Source organism: Anomaloglossus baeobatrachus, chromosome 5 (assembly GCF_048569485.1).
Source record: "Anomaloglossus baeobatrachus isolate aAnoBae1 chromosome 5, aAnoBae1.hap1, whole genome shotgun sequence".
NCBI classification, from domain to species: domain Eukaryota; kingdom Metazoa; phylum Chordata; class Amphibia; order Anura; family Aromobatidae; genus Anomaloglossus; species Anomaloglossus baeobatrachus.
The window spans coordinates 507,564,910-507,579,101 of NC_134357.1; the positions used below are offsets into that span (position 1 = coordinate 507,564,910).

The window sequence follows — 14,192 nt, forward strand, 5'->3', positions numbered from 1 at the left end:
CATGGATTAAAGTTTACTCAACCTCTGTCCTGTGTCCTTGTGTGTACCACATTGAGCATGGAGAAAATAAAGAAGACCAAAGAACTGTCTGAGGACTTAAGAATCCAAATTGTGAGGAAGCATGAGCAATCTCAAGGCTACAAGTCCATCTCCAAAGACCTGAAAGTTCCTGTGTCTACGGTGCGCAGTATCATCAAGAAGTGTAAAGCCCATGGCACTGTGGCTAACCTCCCTAGATGTGGAAGAAAAAGAAAAATTGACGAGAGATTTCAACGCAAGATTGTGCAGATGATGGATAAAGAACCTTGACTAACATCCAAACAAGTTCAAGCTGCCCTGCAGTCCGAGTGTACAACAGTGTCAACCCGTACTATCCGTCGGCGTCTGAATGAAAAGGGACTGTATGGTAGGATACCCAGGAAGACCCCACTTCTTACCCCGAGACATAAAAAAGCCAGGCTGGAGTTTGCCAAAATGTACCTGAGAAAGCCTAAAACGTTTTGGAAGAATGTTCTCTGGTCAGATGAGTCAAAAGTAGAGCTTTTTGGGAAAAGCCATCAACATAGAGTTTACAGGGAAAAAAAAAAGAGGCATTCAAAGAAAAGAACACGGTCCCTACAGTCAAACATGGCGGAGGTTCCCTGATGTTTTGGGGTTGCTTTGCTGCCTCTGGCACTGGGCTGCTTGACCGTGTGCATGGCATTATGAAGTCTGAAGACTACCAACAAATTTTGCAGCATAATGTAGGGCCCAGTGTGAGAAAGCTGGGTCTTCCTCAGAGGTCATGGGTCTTCCAGCAGGACAATGACCCAAAACATACTTCAAAAAGCACTAGCAAATTGTTTAATAGAAAGCACTGGAGACTACTAAAGTGGCCAGCAATACGTCCAGACCTGAATCCCATAGAACACCTGTGGAGAGATCTCAAAATGGCAGTTTGGAGAAGGCACTCTTCAAATCTCAGGGACCTGGAGCAGTTTGCCAAAGAAGAATGGTCTAAAATTCCAGCAGAGCATTGTAAGAAACTCATTGATAGTTGGCTAAAGGTTGCGCAACCAAGTATTAGGCTAAGGGTGACAATACTTTTGTCTGGCCCATTTTTGGAGTTTTGTGTGAAATGATCAATGATTTGATTTTTGATTCATTCTCTTTTGTGTTTTTTCATTGCAAGCAAAATAAATAAAGATAATAATACCAAAGAATTTGTGATTGCAATTATTTTCAAGAAGAAACAGAGTATTATCTGACAGAATTGCAGAGGGTGCCAATACTTTTGGCCAGCACTGTACATACAGTATATAACAAATGTGGGTACACTCCTCACATTATTGTAAATATTTTATCTTATCATGGGACAACACTGAGGATATAACATTTCGATACAATGTAAAGTAGTCAGTGTACAGCTTGTATAACAGTGTAAATTTGGTGCCCTCTAAATAACACAACACACAGCCATTATTATCAAAGCTGCTGACAACAAGTGAGTACAACACTAAGCAAAACTGGTCAAATTGTGCTCAAAATGTCAATATTTTGTGTGGCTACCATTATTGTCAAGCACTGCCTGAACTCTCATGGGCATGAAATTCACTAGAGCTTCCCATTAGAATCATCTTCCACTCCTCCATGACGACATCACTGAGCTGGTGGATGTTAGAGTCCTTATGCTCCTCCAACTTCCGTTTACTTCTGTTTGAGGATGGCCCACAGATGTTCAATAGAGTTTAGGTCTAGAGATGCTTGGCCAGTTCAGTACCTTTACTCAGTTTCTTTAGCAAGGCAGTGGTCACCTTGTAGGTGTGTTTGGGGTTGTTATCATATTGGAATACTGGCCTACGGCCCAGTTTGTGAAGGAAGGGGATCATGCTCTGCTTCAGTATGCCACAGTACATGTTGGCATTCATGGTTCCTTAAATGAAGTGTAGCTCCCCACAGCTAGCAGCACTCATGCAGCCACAAACCATGACATTCCCACCTCCATACTTGACTGTAGGCAAAACACATTTGGTTTTGTCCTCCTCAACTGGTTTCTCCCCACATGCTTCACACCATCTGAACCAAATAAGTTTATCTTGGTCTCATCAGACCACATGACTTGGTTCCAGTAATCCATGTCCTTAGTCTGCTTTTCTTCAGCAAGCTGTTGACGGGCTTTCTTGTGCATCATGTTTAGAAGAGACTTGCTTACTTCTGAGACAATAGCCATGCAGACTAATTTAATGCGTATGGTATGCACACCGAAAGGCTGAACCCTTTGCTCCTTTAACCTCTGCAGCAATGCTGGCAGCACTTATAAGTCTATTTTGAAAAGCTAACCTACGGATAGAACGCTGAGCATGTGCACTCAACTTCTTTGGTCGACCATGCCGAGTCCTCTTCCGAGTTCAACTCACATTGTTAAACCGCTATATGGTCTTGGCCACCATGGCTCAGTTTCAGCATGTTGGCAATCTTCTTATAGCCTCCACCCTCTTTATGTAGAGCAACAAATCGTTTTTCTGATTCACAGAGAATTCTTTACCATGAGGTGCCATGTTGAACTTCCAGCCACCAGAAAAGAGAGTGTGTGAGCGATATCACCAAATTCACCACACCATTCTCACCTGAGACCTTGCAACACTAATGAGTCAGCTAATACTGGGATAGAAAATGGCTAATTGGGCATAATTTGGCCATTTTCACTTATTCGTGTACTCACTTTTGTTGCCAGCGGCTTAGACATTAATGGCTGTGTGTTGAGTTATTTAGAGGGCAGCAAAATTTACACTGTTCTACAAGCTGTACACTGACTACCTTATATTGTATCAAAGTGTCATGTCTACAGAGTTGTCTTATGAAAAGAAATAAATATTTACAAAAAAAGGATGTACTTACTTATTTGATATACTGTATATATCTTTAAAGCTACCCCTATCAACTGCTGAGTGAAAAATAGACAACACTTAGGTGATAGACCAATGTCATCTGAGTGGTATAAGCATTTTCTTTCAGAGACGTATGTTAAATAATGAGAGTTTGATCTGTCAATCTGATCAAAAACGGTTGTCTATTTTCCTTCTAGTGGTCAGTCATAGGCCATGTTCCCACTTGTGTTCTAAAGTTTGATTTATCTTCACCAGTTTTATTCACACCAAGTACAAATGTGCAAAAATAATATGTTCACGGTTTTAAACAGGTTGTTACGATTACAGGGTCATGAATTCTGTCCATGTTTACAGGAATAGTTTTACATCTTTATTTTCAATACAAACTGCGGAAAAAACCTCTGACAATCATTTTTCAGCTCTTATAATATACTGGCATGTGCAAATATACAGCTGATGAAATAAATATTGAACACGTCACTCATTTTCTATACAAATATATTTCTAAAGCTGTTATTGACTTGAAATTCTCACTAGATGTCGGTAACAACCCATCCAATCCACACAGCCAAAGGAATCAAACCACATATGTCTATAGATTAAGTTATGTGTAATACTGAGAAGTGACACAAGGAAAAAGCATTAAACATGCTTACTAAAATTAATACTTCGTACAAAAGCCTTTGTTGGTGATAACAGCATCAAGATGCCCCCTGTATGGAGAAGCTAGTCGCATGCATTGCTCAGGTGTGATTTTGGTCCATTCTTCAAATCCTGAAGGTTCTGTGGCCTCCATAAACTCTAAGCTGTGTTTCCCTCTATAAATTTTCTATTGGATTCAGGTCAGGTGAGTGGCTGGGCCATTACAGCAGTTTTATTTTGTTTCTCTGAAACCAATTGAAAATTTCCTTGGCTGTGTTTACGATCATTGTCTTGTTGTCCACCGTCATTTCATCTTCGTCATCCTGGTAGATGGTAGCAGATTTTTATCTAGAATGTTTCGATACAAGTCCATCCTTCCTTCAATTACCGTATTTTTCGGATTATAAGACGCACTTTCTCTCCCAAAAATTTTGGAGGAAAATGAGAGGTACGTCTTATTAATTTGAATGTAACTTACTGGGAGGTGGTGGTGAGGGGTCACAGGAGGCAATGCTGCGGGCTGCTGTGCTGCGGGCCAGTGTGCTTGTCCTTGCTGCGCGAGATAAGTCAGGGGCCATCCTTAAAATGTCACTGGTGCAGGCTTCAAATAATGGCACCCGGAGACAGCGCGTGCACAGATGGAGCCCTTGGCTCGAGATCTCATCTGTGCACGCGCTGCCTCTGGCCCATTGATGTCCCAGCAGTGGACTTAAGGAAAACGGCGCCCGGAGGTGGCGCATACGCATATGAGAATATGAGAACTCAGCTTGTCATTGAGCATATAGCTTAATCTGCGCACTTGCCAAATCCGGGCACCATTTCTTTAAAGCCAGCACTGCTGACAGTTTCTGGATATTGCCTGCCTCAGACCGCCCACAGCATCGCCTTCCTTCACCACCGCCCCTGCCTCTTGTGACCCCACTACACCACCTCTGCTCCCCCGGTAAGACTCCACCGGATTATAATATAGACTTTTTTTTTTACCTTTTTTTCCCTCTAAATTTGGGGTGCGTCTTATAAACCGAAAAATACGACATGACGTTTGCCAGTGCCGTATGCTGAAAAGGAGCCCCAAAGCATAATGTTCCTACCTGCAAACGTCTCTGTTGGTATTTTATTTTGGGTGATATGCAGTGCCTTTTGGCCTCCAAACATGGTGTGCATTATGGCATCCAAGGAGTTCAATTTTGGTCTTATCTGACCAAACTATATTCTCCCATTCGTTTGAGAAGATTTTCAGGGGTTAAAAAGTCGTCTTATATGCCGGAACACACAGTACATAATTTTACTTATGGACATCTATAGTTTGATTTCTTTGCCTGCATGGATTAGATGGGTTGTAACCATCATCTGGTGAGATTTTACTATGTACGCAAAGAAGAATGCTATTGAGGTGTTTAGGCTAAGGACATTCTCTTATATAAAGGTGCAACCTGTGGCTGACTGGTAATCCATGCAATAGGTAAATTTCTATTGGCCCAGATGCAAAAGTTGTATTGCGGCCCCCACCAGCATGCTGGTCAGATCTATGGGCCCATGTCATGATGTCCTCTGTTTTGGCCCTTATTTTGTAATAATGTCCCACATCCTATATTTAAATCAAAATACTGTGGAAACAAGGAAGCGCAATAGGGTCTTATCCGGTAGAGAAATCAGATCCCAAAATGGTTGAGATACACTCACCTATTCAGGTTGTGAAAGTCACAACCCCTATGAAACACATGTAATAATAGTATAAGCTGCAGCCCGAGGTGTAGACTGTATCATACAGTAGAAGGGGAAATCAGGTATATGCTGCGCTAATACTCCAATGCACTATTACTAAAATATTCCTTTATTGTTGTACAGGTCGGCGCATTTCAGAGACATTTGTCTCCTTCATCAGGACATGAAAGGAACAGCATCATGGAATATTTTACTAACATCGCATTGGAGTATTAGTGCGGAATACACCCGATTTTCCCTTCTACTGTATGATACATCCTATATGTATGCAAAATAAAAAAATAGAAAAATGGCTGGAAAAAATAAATTAATTACAAAGAGCGGAAGAATTAATAATGCTGGACCTGGAGATACAAAATAGGCGCAAATCGGATCTTGCCCAGGTGTAGATTGGGTGGGAGATGAGATAAGAGGTTGCTCGCCTGAATTGGTTGTGAAAGTCACAACCACTGTAAAGGCATGTAGAAGAGAATCCTCAGCTGCTGCAGTCCCCGTAACTGAATGTTCAAAGGGAGTAGGAGGTGAAGGGGGTTAACGACCACACTGTTGTATGATGTACCAGACTGGCAACCTCTTTGGAAAATATGATGATCTGTTTCTACACATTTTGGAACAATAGCTCCTTCTTCAGGATTTAAATAGCAGGTGTACATCAAGGTCATATACAAAGGGGTATATATAGGACTCACAATTACAGAAAAAAATTTAAAAAAAAGAGCGCGCAGGTGACTGGCCCGTTCCCTCCGCGCTCGTTTGAAACTTTTTCTGTAATTGTGAGTCCTATATATACCCCCTTGTATAGGACCCTTGATGTACATCTGTGATATTATCCTGAAGAAGGAGCTATTGCTCCCAAACGTGTAGAAATAAATCCACCATATTTTCCAAAGAAGTTTCTAGTCTGATACATCATATGGCATCGCGGTGGTTAACCCCTTCATCTCCTACTCCCTTTGAACAAAGAGGGAAGGAAGCATTGAAAAAAGGAAAGGGAAGGTGGCGCATACAGCAGGCCCACGGACGTCAGCTTCTGATTAGCCAATGACTACTATAGCTATTGCGGCACAAGAAGTTCTCAAAACCAGAATACATTTCAGCTGAATGTGCATCCCAAAACACACATTCAGCTAAAAGCAAGGCTGATGGCGGCAGGCCCCCGTACTGCACAGGACAGTGCTGGTAATGTGTTTGTCTTCCATATCAGTAGTTCTAAGTTGAAATTCCCACTACTTACAAGCTTCAAAAGTATATTTAGAGACATCCCGAGCCCAGAGTTCAGTCTAAGGCTAGTTTCACACATCCATCTTTTCGCGGTTCCGATGCACTTCAGTACAGTGTGATACAGTACATTGGCAGCGCAGCAACTTCTGGGTCACATGCTCTGGTCACATGACAGCATATGACCGGAGCTTGTTGTACTGCCATTGTACTGTATACACTGTACTGGAGTGCCCGGATCTGCCAATCCGGCGAAAAGACGGATGTGTGAAACTAGCCTTAAACAGCACTGTGAAAACAGAAGTATATCCTTTGTAACAGCCCAGAATCATGCTATGGCTACGAAGGTGAGATGTCTGTGTAAAATAGAGTATTCTTTGTTTAACTGCCAAATGTTTATATACAAAATCTATATTGAAACCTATGTGACCATACCCTAAAAAAACAGCATATGATTCTATAAGCCAGTGATGGAGTAAAATCTGTAACTATTTGTATCCAGTTGTTACTTCTCACCTGTGTGATTATCTGTAGGAATCTCCTCTTTACACTGTTCCTCATCGCTCATATGTGTCTCTGTAGTAATAATATGGGTCAGATATTCACCCTGAAACAAACATTATACATTTCACAAACAATTAAAGATGTTTGGAGAAGTAATTTTGAAGAATAGAGAGGTCAAACATCTGCAGGTCTCCTGTATAATCCAAACTGTTGGCTCCTAAGGGTGAGTGCCCACAATCTGTGTTTGCAGCGTTTTGGATATAGTGTATTTTCGCTGCGTCTAAAACACTGCGTTGTACAGTACATGCATAGTGAATGGGATTTCTAGAAATCCTGTGCCCAGTGTGCTTGTTTTTTCCGCAGCAAACACTGACCTGCGGTTTGGCTTTCCAGACCGCAGCATGTCAATTGTTTGCTGCGGATTTGCATGCGTCCTCCGTAGGGAGGACACAAGCGAGAGACTGCACCGCACTGAACACTGATCGTGGGTACGAGCAGCTGCGGTCTCCTGCATTCTCCTGCGGAGACCCATGGCCCCGCAGGTCAGGACCCACTGCGTCCAAGACGTAGGGAGTCCTGATCGTGGGCACATACCCTAATTGTAACCAGCAGTCTCTAGAACCAGAAAATTGTGAGAAGATCCAGACAATATCTAATGTCTATGATCAGCTTTATCCTGTCATCTCCACAAGTATAAACCATACACTGAATGGCCACATTATTACAGACACCCATTTAGCAGAATGATAAATCTCCAGAGGTCTTTAGAACCTTAGTGATTTATCACATCATAGTTTACACTAGGTGCCGCCCACAGCGAGGTCGTTCGGGAGGTAAGTACGTGTGACCGGGGTTAACGACTTTGTGCGCCACGGGCAACAAATTGCCCATGACGCACAAACGATGGGGGCGGGTGCGATCGCTCATGCGATCGCACGACATATCAGCGCGTGTGACGGGGCCTTTAGAATGGTTCTCCAGAAGTTATTTATTGATTGATTTGCAGTCACTCAGGGAGACTGGGGCCCACCTCGGTGGTGTCGGGTCAACTGGAAATTGATGTGACATCACCGGATCTCAATGATTATGGAGCTCGGGTGGGGTCACTTCATGGGGATGAGCAGACCACAATAGCGCCACTCAGAGGCAGAATTGGCTGAACAAGGAATTTGACAAATGCCTTCCCTATCAGTTTTAGAGGGATGTGGCCACTTATGCAGAATATTGAACAACCTTTTCAGTCTCTCAATCTTCGCCATTGCCTGTCTATGTGTATATCGGACTGAACTTGGAAGTTATCAGAGTTCTTCTAATGTTTCACATGCACCCATAAACTTGTATAGGTGCACATGATCCAAAACACGCTGCACATCCAATTAAAGCTGAGGAAAAACTTGCAGATCTGACCTGCATCATTGACTAACATTGGTCCGAGTGAAATGCGTGATTTTCTCACATTGTACTTATCCAATTCCTATGGTTGAGGGATACCAGCACTGATTTTTCCTACAACTTACCTGACCCTGCACGACCTATTCTCAGAATCATTCTTGACATTTTCCCCACAAGTTAATAACATTCACTGAATCCACTTTCATTGATCACAACATTCTCCGTATAAGGCCATGTTGACACTTTCAGTATTTGGTCATGATTTCACACTAGTATTTATAAGCCAAAATCATGATTGGGTAAAAAATGCAGAATTAGTGACAGTGTTTCTATAATACTTTTCCACTGATGTAAAAATAACTCCTAAAACTTATTAGAATTTAATAGATATATGTTAAAAATTAAAATAGTCACATAACAAACAAAAATCACAAATTGCAATGTATGGTAGTAGACAGATAACGGCAAGGGAGGCTGGCCTTTGTAGGCCCTATTCTTACCCCTACCTTGCCGTGGTGGTCGACACCCTAATCCTGCGCATATGGGCCCACTCACCAACGACTGACCCTTAAGGCCCTAAAAAGCCCTACACAGGTAAAATGAGGGACAGTGAGAAGTACCACACTATAAAAAAAAACACAACAATGCACCAACTTTTGGGGGTAAATACCACAAATGTAGCTCAGATAACCACTCCACCATAAACACCAGGGTTATGAAGTGATGCAACCTCTATGGACTGAGGGAGACCTCACAGCACTGGTTCTATCATGATGGGGACTCTATTGACTGACAGACCATACAGCACGGTGTCTATTGTAGAAAATAAGAATCCTGCTATAATAAGCTAAATGTCATATTCCTGATATTGTTGTTTACTACATCAGTTTGTTTTATATAAACCTGTATATTGTCCTATATCACTATAATTTTCGGAGATATGGACACTCTGGTTTATGTGTGTGGAATTCCTATGGTTTATAGCCATTAGGATGTAGCTATCTGTAACCTTGAGTACATATTTTGAATTAATATCGGTTTTATTGATGTACTGATGTGTTATACAGTATTTCTAGCATCATTTGGTCACAATATCAGCCTTTTTCTGTGAACCTGCACACTGTCCTCTGTTTTCTGATGTACTGTATGTGTGTACAATAGTTATGGGGTTGGAGGCTAAAGGGTACTTTACACACAACGATATCGCTAACGATATATCGTCGGGGTCACGGTGTTCGTGACACATATCCGGCGCCGTTAGCGATATCGTTGTGTGTGACTAAAAGGAGAGACGATCAACAATCGCAAAAACGTCAAAAATCGTTGACACGTCGCTCCTTATCATAATATCGTTGGTGGTGCATGCCACTGGTTGTTCGTCGTTCCTACGGCATCACACATCGCTATGTGTGACACCGCAGGAACGACGAACATCTCCTTACCTGCGTCCACCGGCAATGAGGAAGGAAGGAGGTGGGCGGCATGTTCTGGCTGCTCATCTCTGCCCCTCCTCTGATATTGGGCGGCCGCTTAGTGACGCCGAACGAACCTCCCCCTTAAAGGAGAGATTGTTCGGTGTCTCCAGCGACGTCGCTAAGCAGGTATGTGCGTGTGACGCTGCCGTAGCGATATTGTTCACTACTGCAGCGATCACCCCCATGACGAAACAGCGACGTGGGCGGGTGCTATCGCACACGATATCGCTGGCGATGTTGCAGCGTGTAAAGCACCCTTTAGGAGGAGGATGGTTCATACAATCCTAAGGGCAACCCGGGATCCACCGTGCTATAGATGGAATATAGCTGCTAAGAGCCCAGAGAGCTGGATGGACAAATGAGACTTCAGTATAATAAGGTTCAAATTAATAAGGCGCAAACGGTCAGTGTTAATTCACACTGACACTGCCAAGAACAGCCGTGGGGACGAGGCGACCACACCACGGTTTAAATAGAAGCACCTATAAAAACTCAGACATAAAGATGCAGCAGTGACAGCTTTAATCAGCACGCAGATGCACCTTCTACAAATAATATAGTTCTGGTGAACTGCACGCTTAATCAGTAACCCAATATTCAAGCAACCTGCCTATTAGCAATGTTCAGTACGCTTAACCAGCGCTGTCACCGGTAGTAATTACATAAGTAGCGCAATATTCAACTGACCAGCCTAAAAAGCTCTCACCACAGGACAAATAAAGACTGAGTGCCATCCGACGTTGGTGGTGTCCCTATATAACCTAAGGGCCGCCCAGTCAGCTCATGTCCAATCAGCGTAGCTGATGTCCAATGGCCAATCCAAAGAGGCCACGTCATCGGGCCAGCTGACGTCCAATGGCCAATCCAGTGAAGCCACGTCATCGGGACTGCTGACATCCGATGGCCAATCCGAGGATGCCACGTCACACACATGCGCTTTTTCTAACTCTGACTCAGACTCTGTGACCAAAGACTCAGCATTTAGATTCAGTTACCAGTAACACAGCGGAGGGTTGGGTTAACTGCTGCAAACGGCGCCGAGGCGGAGTAACAAACGCAGAATGGGTCTCTCAGGCAGTGCCGAGACAGGAGGCACCCTGACTCTGACCCGAGAGGGAAGACGCCTCCGGCGTATAGCCATAACATCAATTTATATGGTTTATAGCCAATTGATGTTGGCTGACTTTGACCTTTTGTACATATTAATATCAGTATCAGGTATGCACTTTGCATTTTATTGCATTTTAGGCGCTAGCACCTTATGCAATTTAGATATCACTTTGGGCTATACCAAAACAAGTATCGATATTTTTCATTCCACTCCTGAAAAACTTCTTATTTTGAGGAGAAACGCATCAGTGGTCTTTTTTAACCATTTCATATAGAGTGGTTTACTTGTGTGGGACTTTGGCCATTGTTACACTCCCCAGACTTGCTGGTGGAGTGGTTATCTGAATTACATTTATGGTATTTACCCTAAAATGTTGGTGTATTGTTGTAGTTTCCTATAGTGTGGTACTTCTCACTGTACCTCATTTTACCTGTGTAGGGCTTTTTAGGGCCTTAAGGGTCAGTCGTCAGTGAGTGGGGGCGCCATATGCGCAGGATTAAGGTACTGGCCTCCGTGGCAAGGTAGGGGTAAGAACAGGACCTACTAGGGATACCATTATCTGTCTACTACCACACATTGTGATTGGTGATTATTGTTTGTTATGAGAATATTCCTCAATTTTCATATATATCTAAGTTTTAGGAGTTATTTTTGGTTTAAGTCTTTTCTGTACTTCTAAATTTATTTTGGAGTTTTTTTTCAATATACTTTTCTATTGATTGTTCCCCTACTGATTTTGGCTTACAAATATTGACGTAAAATACTGAACAAATACTGAAAGTGGAATATGGCCTAAAGGGGGCTTTACACGCTACGATATTGTTAATGTTTTATCGTCGGGGTCACGTCGTTAGTGACGCATATCCGGCGTCATTAACGATATCGCAGCATGTGACACTTATGTGCGACCTAAAACGATCGCAGATTTTTGTGTTTTTGTTTTTTGCTCCCCTTCTTCCGAGAGTCGTAACTTTTTTATTTTTCTGTCAATCTTGCCATATGAGGGCTTGTTTTTTGCAGGACGAGTTTTACTTTTAAATGAATCCATAAGTTTTACCATATAGTGTACTGGAAAAAGACTGCAACAAAAGTGTGATCGCGCAATAGTTTTTGGGATATTTTATTCACCGTGTTCACTATATGGTAAAACTGAAGTGTCACTGTGATGCTTGAAGTCGGTGCGAGTTTGTAGACACCAAACATGTCTAGGTTTACTTGTATCTAAGGGGTTAAACCCTCCCCCACAAGTTTGTCCAATAAAAATGGCACACATTTTGCGCCATTTTCCGAAACCCGTAGCGTTCTCATTTTTCTGGATATATGGCTCAGTAGTGGCTTATTTTTTGCGTCTCGAGCTGATGTTTCCAATGGTACCATCTTTGCGCAGATGCTACGTTTTGATTGCCTGTTATTGCATTTTGCGCAAAACTTGCAACGACCAAAAAACGTAATTTTGGCATTTGGAATTATTTTTACGCTACTCGGTTACTGATTTTATATTTTGATAGATCAGGCGTTTCAGAACGCGGCGATAGCAAATATGTGTATATTTTTTATTTTTTTTAACCCTTTAATTTTCAATGGGGCGAAAGGTTTTTTTTTTAAAACTTTTTTTTTACTTTTTTTTTTATTTTACTAGTCCCCCTAGGGGGCTATAGCGATCAGCAATCCGATTGCTCTGCCCTATCTGTAGATCTCAGCTACAGAACTGAGAACTGCAGATACGCTGCTTTACTCTCCGTGCTGGCATTATGTCGGCACTGAGAGGAAGTGACTCATGTTAGCTACAGGCGTCATCACATGACCCTGTGCTACCATGGCAACCACCGAAAGTCACGTGATCACGCTGTTGAAAACAGCTGATATGTGCACGGATCGCCGCGACCTGCCCACAGCAGGGGGCGGGGACTAACCTCACACGCTCCATGACGGATAGATCCGTCAAGTGTCGTGAAGCGGTTAAAGAAAGACTGAACACAAGACCTTTCTCAGTCTTTTGAATATCATGGGAAAGATTTCATGACCTTTTCTCTCCACCTACCTGATCATCATCAGGATTTTCTTCCTTACAGTCCTGTGGAAAAAGAGGACGGGGACATCTCTCTGGTGTTGTCCTCTCATTGGATAGAACTGGAGGAAACACATACAGGGACTGAATTCATTCTTTACATACAGATAATTATAGGCCGTGTGTATTTAGTCCTGTCTATTACCTGGTGATGTGAGGGGCTGGGAATCCTCCATCATGACGTCCTTGTACAGATCTTTGTGTCCTTCTAAATACTCCCACTCCTCCATGGAGAAATAGACGGTGACGTCCTGACACCTTATAGGAACCTGACACATACAATGATACCGTCATCCCCCGATCCCTTCATAGCGTTACTGTATAATGTCCCAGCATTCCCAGCAGTGTCACCTCTCCAGTCAGCAGCTCAATCATCTTGTAGGTGAGTTCTAGGATCTTCTGGTCATTGATGTCCTCATGTATCAGGGGGTGAGGTGGAGGTCCCGTGATTGGGCTCAGGGGTCTTCCCCATCCCTCAGACACAGGGTCCTGACAGCGCTCACTAGAGGTCTTCTTCACTACTGTGTAATCCTGGATATGGAGAGACACATTAATAAATCTCACTACAGACATTTCCAGAGTCCTCACCTCTCCAGTTCTGTCCATCTGTTATTCCCATAGATAAGAATGATGTAATGTGACGTCATCAGAATCTCTCACCTCTCCAGTAAGCCGGAAGAGGATCTCTAGGGTGAGGTGTAATATCCTCTCCGCCATCTTGTCCCTGTCCATCCTTGACGGGTCAATCAGGAAAATTCTCTTCTATAGAAGATCTGAGAGGATCCGATATTGTAGGGACCTGAATGGGGAGAAGATGACGATGTAACATCAGAAAGATCCCATGTAAGAAGTCTCCGGAGCTGTTACCGGCTTCACATGATCACTACATCCAGTCCTGGCCCCGTCCTGCCCCCGGTATAACACACAATCCAAGTATAGTCACACACAGAGATTTATCACAGAATATCTCCAATCCAGCACCAAAGACACAGAACAAATATAAAAGGAAAAATGTACAATATTTCAATCATTATTAAATATTTAATAAAAACAAGACACAAAGTTATAAAGTTTCGGGAACCTCCACAGAGATGGGGACGGTAGAACCGGGGCCGTAAGTAACAGATAATGATAGAACATTAATATCTCCTGATAGTGACAACATGGAACGGACGACGGCCATAATGGAG

The 14,192-nt window shown here is 42.8% G+C and overlaps 1 pseudogene; it reads right to left on the reverse strand.

The window, feature by feature from the left end:
- LOC142312853 (uncharacterized) overlaps positions 1 to 14,192 on the reverse strand; it is a 206,937-nt pseudogene that overhangs the window by 142,234 nt on the left and 50,511 nt on the right.